At 46.2% G+C, this 8775-nt stretch overlaps 1 non-coding gene across 1 annotated transcript; it reads left to right on the top strand.

Moving 5' to 3' along the window:
* Positions 1-879: 879 nt before the first annotated feature.
* Positions 880-986, top strand: LOC133781115 (small nucleolar RNA R71). Its single transcript, XR_009869911.1, has one exon. It is a non-coding gene; the product is annotated as a small nucleolar RNA R71 (small nucleolar RNA).
* The last annotated feature ends 7789 nt before the right edge of the window (positions 987-8775 follow it).

Here is an 8775-nt window from a genome sequence, read left to right as displayed (position 1 = left end):
GTTGGATTTTATGGGTGAGTCTTGCAGAGTTTTACCGCTTCTCGTCGTGATGGCATTCACTTCCTTGACATGTTGATCATTAGAATTTGAAGATTGGGCCATGTGTTGGCCTTGCACATTGAATTTCGGTTGGGAAGGAAGTTTGCCTTTTTCCGGAATGGCTAAGGATTCAGTCAATTTTGAGAATTGACATTTCATTTCCTTGATTTCTTCCATCATTTGGCGATTAAGTTTGATTGTTCCTCCATGAATGCATGAAGAGTATTCTCGAGAGAATTTCATTATGGATGAGCATTGTATTGAGGTGCAGAATACGCCTTTGATGGTTGAACTTGCTGCTCATTTCTCCATTGGCCTCCAGACGATTCAGCTTGGTTGGAATCTCTCCAACTGAAATTTGGGTGGTTTCTCCAACTAGGGTTGTACGTATGGGAGAATGGCTTGTTATATGCCCCTAAGGCATTGCATTGCTCCTCATAAACCCCCCTCATTTCATTCAAAGCTAAGCAGCCCTTAGCTAAGTGCTCCGTCCCACCACAAGCAAAGCATGGTTCTTGTGGTTCCGCTTGAGCGACCATGTGCGATTTTTGACCATTTTTCATCATTAAGACCTCAAACTGCTTTTTCAAAGCTTCGAGTTGGGCCTTAACACTATCCTCTTCTCGAAGTTGATAGATCCCAAATGGTTTGTGTCGGTTGGTGCTGTCAGTAGCACTTGGACTAGTCTAGGTGTGAGACTTTTTCGCGGTTTCTTCGAGATATTCAAGAGCATCGTCTGGCTCTTTTTCGAGGAATTCACCATTGCATAGCATTTCTATAAACTGGCGCTCACGACTCGTGAGGCCTTCATAGAAGTAACTGACCAAACTCCAGTTCTCATAGCCATGGTGCGGGCATTGATTTAACAGATCTTTGAATCTTTCCCAGACTTGATAGAACGTTTCATTGTCCTTTTGGGAGAATGTGGAAATCTGTCATTTTAGATTGTTGGTCTTATGGCTGGGAAAGTGTTTCAGAAAGAAAGATTTGGTCATCTCCTCCCATGTTCCAATCGACCTAGGTCTCAAAGAGTATAACCAGCTTTTGGCTTTATCCTTCAAGGAGAAAGGGAAGAACTACAGTCGCACAACATCAACATTTTCGGCTCGGTTATAGAACGTGGCTACTACCTCCTCGAATTCTCTGATATGCACGTATGGGCTTTCATTTTCCATTCCATGAAATGTGGGCAAGAGTTGAATCATGCCAGGTTTAAAGTCTAATGCGAGCATATTAGGAGGGAAAATAATGCATGAAGGCGTGGAAGTGCGAGTAGGATGGAGGTAGTCATTGAGAGTTCTTGGTTGGATGCCATCATTGTGAGCCATTGCGAATGGATTATTATCAACGAAGGTTTGTGGAGAAGCAGGGTTGGTGGAAGGAGTTTCGGAAGGAGGGGTGGATGAATTGGAAGAAGTGTCACTAGAAGTTTCGTGATGATTCATTCACTCTCGAAAATCAGAATTAGATTTATTTATTTTTTTATTTTCTTTGCTTTTTTTAATTTTTTTTTGTTAAACTTGTTTCCAGGTAGATTTGGAGGTTTTGGGGTGATCTCCAAGACCTTACTAGAACTCCCCGAGGTTACTGAGTAAGTATGATGGATCACAAGTTAAACCTTTTCGACCAAACAACCTTTAAGCAGAGTGAAATTGCTTATTTTGATAGAACAAGCTTGGTTTTCTTATAGTAATAGGTTCAACAATGTAATAGTGCAAAGGTAGATGCTTGAAACGTTCCCAGGCCGATTGGGAAGGTTGCCAAGGTACCGCTTTAGACCCACACTTTCCTAGACAGAACTCCCCGAGGTTCCCAGGTAAGTGTGGAGGGTAACGCTTTCACAACCCTTATTTAACAACCAATCTTTCTAGACAGAACAATATCGGTTTCTACCATTTGTAATATTACACAATTGTTCCCAATACTAAGCGTTTTATGATTGAAGTTTTATGAACAATTTTATGCAATTTTATGTTGTTTTTTTTTTTGGAAACCTAAATTCTAAGGAAAACTAAGGAAAAGAAAAAGGAAAATCTTAAATTAAGCAACAAAATAAACAACACAAAAATAAAATAAAGAAAAGAAAATTAAAGTGAAGCTAAATAACAAGTTTAATCTTTTTTTTTTACAAATATTTATTTAACTAAAAAAAGAAATTAAGAAAGAAAGAAAGATTAATGAAACTATAGTTAAAAAGAAAAAAATATAAATTTATATATATATATATATTGTTGACGCGGTTCTTCGCCAACAGGTAATTAAGAGAAGAAGAGAGAGGGATTAGTGCTGAATATAGAACCGTCGCAGATACAGAATCTTAGAGAATGAACTATGTGACTCAAGACACGTTTTTAAGTGGTTCGAAGGTTAAAATCCCTCTACTCCACTAGTCAATATTATTGATATATTCTGGGTATTTGGTTACAAAGCATATATCTATTCAGATACTATTTTTCCCAACCCCTATCAACTCCCAGGTTCTCCATATTTATAGGAGAAGGCACCTGGAAGTTGGTAGGGAGGTCATCCCGTGACCTTATTATTTGTCATATCAACTCTGTGACATTCATGATTAATTCCTAAACCTGACACATAAGTATGGTCAAATCGATAGGTAAGGAGATACTGGGCTGCACGGCCCAACCCAGCCGTGGATATCTGAACACGCACGTTCCTGCTGCGTGTCCGAGAAATCAGGGAGATATCGGACACGTGATGTCAGATATATGCATGTTTATCTTGCTTGTGTTGACTTTACAGAGGGTCAGAGCTCCATGCATAGCTCATGCCACGAGCTGCTCCCTTGACCCGACCTTCGGCCTTCGGATTCCTTCACCCAGTCTTGGGCAACCTTGGCGAGTCCTCAGGGATCGCTCGAGCTAATAAGGTACGACCTCGAAACGGGAGCTCCGGTCTTGGGGATGTTAATGGGCTAATGTGATTAGTCCGTAGCTCGGCCTGCTAATCAGCCCGTGGGAAAACCAGGGCGTACATCTGCCCCCCAAGCTCTTGCTCGTGGTATATGACGTCGCATATAAGACCACAGTAGGGGCTTTTAGACTTCCCCATAAACTCTTCGCATTCCACTCTTTACGCAGGCGTCTGATACGTGGAACGTTGTGGGTGGTGACGGTACGTCTTACGAGAACCGCATTTAATGGCCTAGCCTATGTCCAGCCGTCGTTTCGTATTTCGAGTGGAAGGCCTCGGATCCCTCACCAGGGCCACCCAAGAGCCTTCTACACGTGATCCTTCACGTATATAAAAAGGGGGTGGCCACCCCACGCACGGGCCACCCTTTCATTCAAAATTTTCCAAATCTCCTTTTCTCTTCCTTCTCCATATTTTAGAAGAACGAAACCCTCAACCCTGTTGCTGCCATTTTCATCGTTCACGAAGCTTAGGCGCACGGATTCCTCCGAAGCTTTGGAAGCTACTACACCGACGAAGCTCCTACCAACGCAACGCCCTCGTCTACCTCCCAGCCATACACTGTAAGTTTCCTAACCCTGTTCACTTTGAAAACATGCTACTGTAGCTTAGGAAAAATTTTCAATGTAGCCACATGCAAGGGTTTTCTGGGTTGTGTGGATATGGAGGGTGACAACCCTTTTTAGGTTAGGGCACATTTGTTGTAAGAAATCGCTTTAGCATATGGGTTTCAGGGTGCTTTTTCTGGACAAATTTCTGGGTAGGAGTTTTGGGAATTTTTGGGTGCAAAACCAGGTAGCTTAGGGAACACGCCTCATAAGCGGTTTTGTAATTTTCTGCCTATTGAAACTTTCCCCCCAAGGAAAATTCTATTATGAACCCCCTGACACGCGAATTCTGAGTAATCTGGGATCTGTTGGGAGCATATGTGCGTGTTCACTGAACCGCGTGGTTCCACTCTCCACGAGCTGGGCTTACCTCAGCTCGTGCAAATAATAATTGCTTCTTCCTCCTTCTTGGGTCACCTTTTCTAAAGTGTTTTCTTTTGTTCACTAGGCGACCAGATGGCTCCAAAAAAGAACCTCCCTCAGAAGAACGTTGGAAGCTCGGCCTCCCAGCAGGAAAAAGGAAAGGCGGTGATACCCAGCTCCCCGATCCCCCGCTTCGGGCCGGCCGTGGAGAAGGAGGTCGAGGTGGCCCCTGACGCATTCTTTGAGGCGGAGAGAATCGTCTCAAAGATAACCGACCAGGCGAAGATCAACAAACTCTTCCTTACTCACAACATTCCACTGGGGAAAGCCTCCGTTATTGCCCGACCTGCCGCGGATGGCGAGCGGAGCTGCACGCTGCTCGATGAATCGTTCGCGGCCTGGAGCGGTGAACACTTCAAGGCAGGGGCCTTCCTCCCCCTGGATCAGTACTTCGCTGATTTCCTGAACTACGTGGGGTTGGCCCCTTTTCAGCTCCCCCCCAACTCCTACCGTCTACTGGCAGGGTTGAGGTATTTATTCAAGAAGCAGGAGTGGGAGGTCCCTACTCCTGCTGATATTTTATATTTCTTTTTGCCTCAAAGCCAGCCCGGATCAGCGGGGGCGAGGTGACGGGTTTTACTATTTAACCCGTTTTCCCAATACAGCGGCGGTGATCGAGCTGCCCAGCCACCCAAATGACTTCAAGGATCAGTTCTTCATGTCAACTGGGTTCCGGAACTGCGACCACCACTATTTCAATCGTCCTCGTAAGTAGTCCCTGATCTTAGCTCGCCTTTTAAGTGTTATTTTATTTTAGCTCTTCCCGTATTCCATTCTGATTCCAGCCAATCCTGCAGCCATCTACGCGAGGACCGAAAAGTCTGTGACCCTCGGGGGCCAATATGAAACACTGGCGGGCTTGCCCCCCAGTGAGAAGGACTATCGCGTGCTTGTGACAGACGAGACGATGGTGTTCTGCAAACTGATCTTCCCAAACGAGACCCTGAACCTGAAGAGGCCCCGGGGGCCACCCCTAGCCCGCGACAACAGACCTATCATCGTGGAGGAGGTCGCGGTAGAGGAAGACGAGGAGGACGAGGCGACAGAAGTTCCGCTCGTGAGGAATAGGAAGAGGACCTTGGAGGCCGCCCAGAGGATGGGCGAGGAGAGGGTCCGATCCGGAGCAGCCGCGGGTCCTTCTGGCCAAGGTGACCCTTACTTGTTTAAGAGTCTAGATAGGGCCACTGCAGACCCCCGGCTGGTTAGGTTCAATCCTAGGCAGATCGTCCATCGTCACCGAAGGGATCCGGACCTGAACACACTCCTGCTCCATTGTGTTGACCGGTTCGTGCTGGATCACCAAGAGAGCCGGCCTAGGGGTACCGTAGTAGTAGATAACACCCTAGCTTTTAGGTCGATCTTATTCGAGGAGTATGGGACCAACCTACGCACATGGCCATCACTCCAGAGGGGTAACTATGCTCCGGGGCTTAGGCAGTATGTAGAAGAGTCTAGCCCTGAGTCAGAACCGGACCTAGAACCTGCGCCAGGTCGTGAAATAATCGTCTTAGGTTCTTCCAGCTCGGGGGGTAGGCCTCCCTCAGTATTCATATGCTTTTTTAGCTTTAACCTTTTGTCTTTATCTTTGTATGATTGCTAACTTGTAATAACCATGTATTTTTTTTTTTTTGACAGAAGAGATGTCTCAGCCCAAGGATAGCTTGCGGGGCATAGTCTTCGGGGGGAACCCCCCAGCCGGGCCAAGAGCGAAAAGGCTCCGGGGTTCCAAGAGCTCTGCCGGGGTCTCCACTAAATCTCCTGCAAAGGAGAAGGAGAAAGCCCCGCCAGCCCAGGACGCGGGAGGGATTATTCTTGCTGCCGGAGCAGGCCAAATGCCTCCGCCCCCTCAGCGAACTCCAACCGTCACCCAGGATGCAGGGATGGAGCTCGGGACTCCGCCTGTGGTGGCCTCCGACGTACGCATCCCGGTCAATCCCCAGGACCTGGAGAAGATCCCAGAGGTCTTTCGGGGAACGGTGTACGAATCAGCGAGCTACGCCGTTAACCATATCTACAAGTTCACCGAGAAGGAACTCCGGACTATTGAGACGATGAGCCCGGTTGACGTCATGGACTCTTCCATGAGCATGACCCTAACGGTAAGCTGCCCTATTCTTTTAAAGCTTTGCCCATTAGACTTTGCCTAATTTTTTCTCTGAGCCGGTTTATCTTTCATTCCTTGCAGGGTGTCTTCGCCCTTCACCGAAGCATCATCAGGGCCAGGACTCAGCTCAGTGACATGAGGACTGAGCACCAGGCCACCCTTCAGGAGGTTAAGGCAGCCAAGGATGCCCTGACGACCTCGAAGGGCAAGTTGGAGAGGGCCCAGGTCGACCTGGAGAAGACTCGTTCGAAGGTCCAGGAGCTCGAGACACCCCTTGCCACCTCGCAGGCAGACCTTGAGGCAGTGAGGACAGAAGTCCAGGCTGCCCAGGCCGCCCTGGAGGAAGAGAAGACCATCTCGGAGCAGTCCATGCAGGATCTGTTCTACCACTGTTGGCTCCATAATCCGGAGGCTGACTTCTCTTTCATGCCACCGAATTTCTGGGCGTGCTTGTTGGTGAAGTTCCAAGCTCGCCTCGACAAAGAGGCGCCACCTTCGGAGACTGGGGAAGCCTCTGGTGCGGCGGAGCAAGATGAAATGGCGACCTCCAAAGGGCCGACTGACGGAGCTTAGGGCGCTCTTCTCTTTTTCTCTTTTTATATTTTGAAGTATTTTTTGTAACTTTTGCATAAGGTGTCCTTACCTCGAGACAATTTTCCTTGCACTTTTAACTCATATTTTTTTTATATATAAACTTAGTTCGTGTTAATTTTTATCCATATCTCAAATTCTTTAAGAAGAACTACGATAAATAGATTTAAATTAACTTCCAAGTTTTACGACCTAGTTAAAACCAGGAACTTATTTTGAAAACTTAGTTCGGGTTAACTTTTATCCATATCTCGAGTTCTTTAAGAAGAAACACGATCAATAAATTTAAGTTAACTTCCAAGTTTTTACGACCTAGTTAAAACCAGGAACTTATTTTGAAAACTTAGTTTGTGTTAACTTTTATCCATATCTCAAGTTCTTTAAGAAGAAACACGATCAATAAATTTAAGTTAACTTCCAAGTTTTTATGACCTAGTTAAAACCAGGAACTTAATTTGAAAACTTAGTTCGTGTTAACTTTTATCCATATCTCGAGTTCTTTAAGAAGAAACACGATCAATAAATTTAAGTTAACTTCCAAGTTTTTACGACCTAGTTAAAACCAGGAACTTATTTTGAAAACTTAGTTCGGGTTAACTTTTATCCATATCTCGAGTTCTTTAAGAAGAAACACGATCAATAAATTTAAGTTAACTTCCAAGTTTTTACGACCTAGTTAAAACCAGGATAGGACTTAGTTGGCATTAACCTTTATCCGTGTCTCGAGCTCTTTAAGAAGAGCAACGATCCATAGATAAAAATCAACATCTAAGTCATTAAGGAGACCTGGTTATATCCAGGTACCATATGCCCCCCAAGTAACTGGGAAAGGGTCTTTCGTGGTTACTTTAAGATTACAATTGCAAATGTTCGTAAAAAGCTGATTTTTATTAATATATAGAAAGTGGCCTTCCAGGCCTTACAAGTGGATCATTGATAATATTTCTTTAAGTGGATGGCGTTCCAGGTTCGTGGCACGGCTCCTCCATCAAGTCAGGCTAACTTATAAGTTCCCTCCTTGATGACTTTGATGACCTAGTATGGTCCTTCCCAGTTTGGTCCCAACACTCCATCTTTGGGATCTTTTTCGGCCAAGAAAACTCTCCTTAGGACCAAGTCGCCAACGCTAAAGGCGCGTTTTTTGACTTTAGAGTTGAAGTAGCGAGTGATCTTCTGCTGATAATGGACGAGATGGAGTTGCGAATCTTCTCGCCTTTCATCAATTAGATCGAGGGAATGGCACAGGAGCTCATGGTTTCGATCTTGGTCGTAAGACTGGACTCTATGTGACAGAACCTCAACTTCCACGGGGAGGACTGCTTCACTCCCAAAGGTTAGGGAGAAAGGAGTATGACTTGTAGGAGTCCGATGCGAGGTCCGGTATGCCCATAGGACCTGGGGGAGCTGTTCTGGCCAGACCCCCTTTGCCTCATCTAATCTCTTCTTGAGGCTCGCCTTTAGAGTCTTGTTGACAGCCTCGACCTGGCCGTTCGCCTGAGGATAGGCCACGGAGGATAAGTTTTTACAATCCCGTGCCTTTCACAAAACTCGGTGAACAGGTCGCTATCGAACTGAGTGCTGTTGTCAGAGACGATTTTCTTTGGCATACCGAACCGACAGATGATACTTTTAACCACGAAGTCGAGTACCTTCTTCGATGTTATTGTTGCCAACGGCTCTGCCTCGGCCCACTTAGTGAAGTAGTCTATGGCTACCACGGCGTAATGGACCCCGCCCTTTCCAGTGGGCAGGGCGCCCACTAGGTCTATTCCCCAAACAGCAAACGGCCAAGGGGCCGAGATCATCCTCAGCTTGACTGGAGGAGCTCGGGCAACTGCAGCGAATCGCTGGCATTTGTTGCACTTCTTCACGTATGAGATCGCGTCTTTGGACAAAGTTGGCCAGTAATAACCTTGCCTGAGAACCTTTAAGGCCAGGCTTTGCCCCCCAGTGTGGTCTCCGCAGAATCCTTCGTGAATTTCCTGCAGGATGGCCTTCGCCTCACCTGGAAGAACGCATCGGAGGAGAGGTAGGGAGTGCCCACGTCGGTACAATAACCCATCAACTATTGTATATCTA

This window comes from Humulus lupulus, chromosome 5, assembly GCF_963169125.1.
Source record: "Humulus lupulus chromosome 5, drHumLupu1.1, whole genome shotgun sequence".
In the NCBI taxonomy this organism is placed as follows: domain Eukaryota; kingdom Viridiplantae; phylum Streptophyta; class Magnoliopsida; order Rosales; family Cannabaceae; genus Humulus; species Humulus lupulus.
This window is presented reverse-complemented; position numbering and strand designations above follow the sequence as displayed.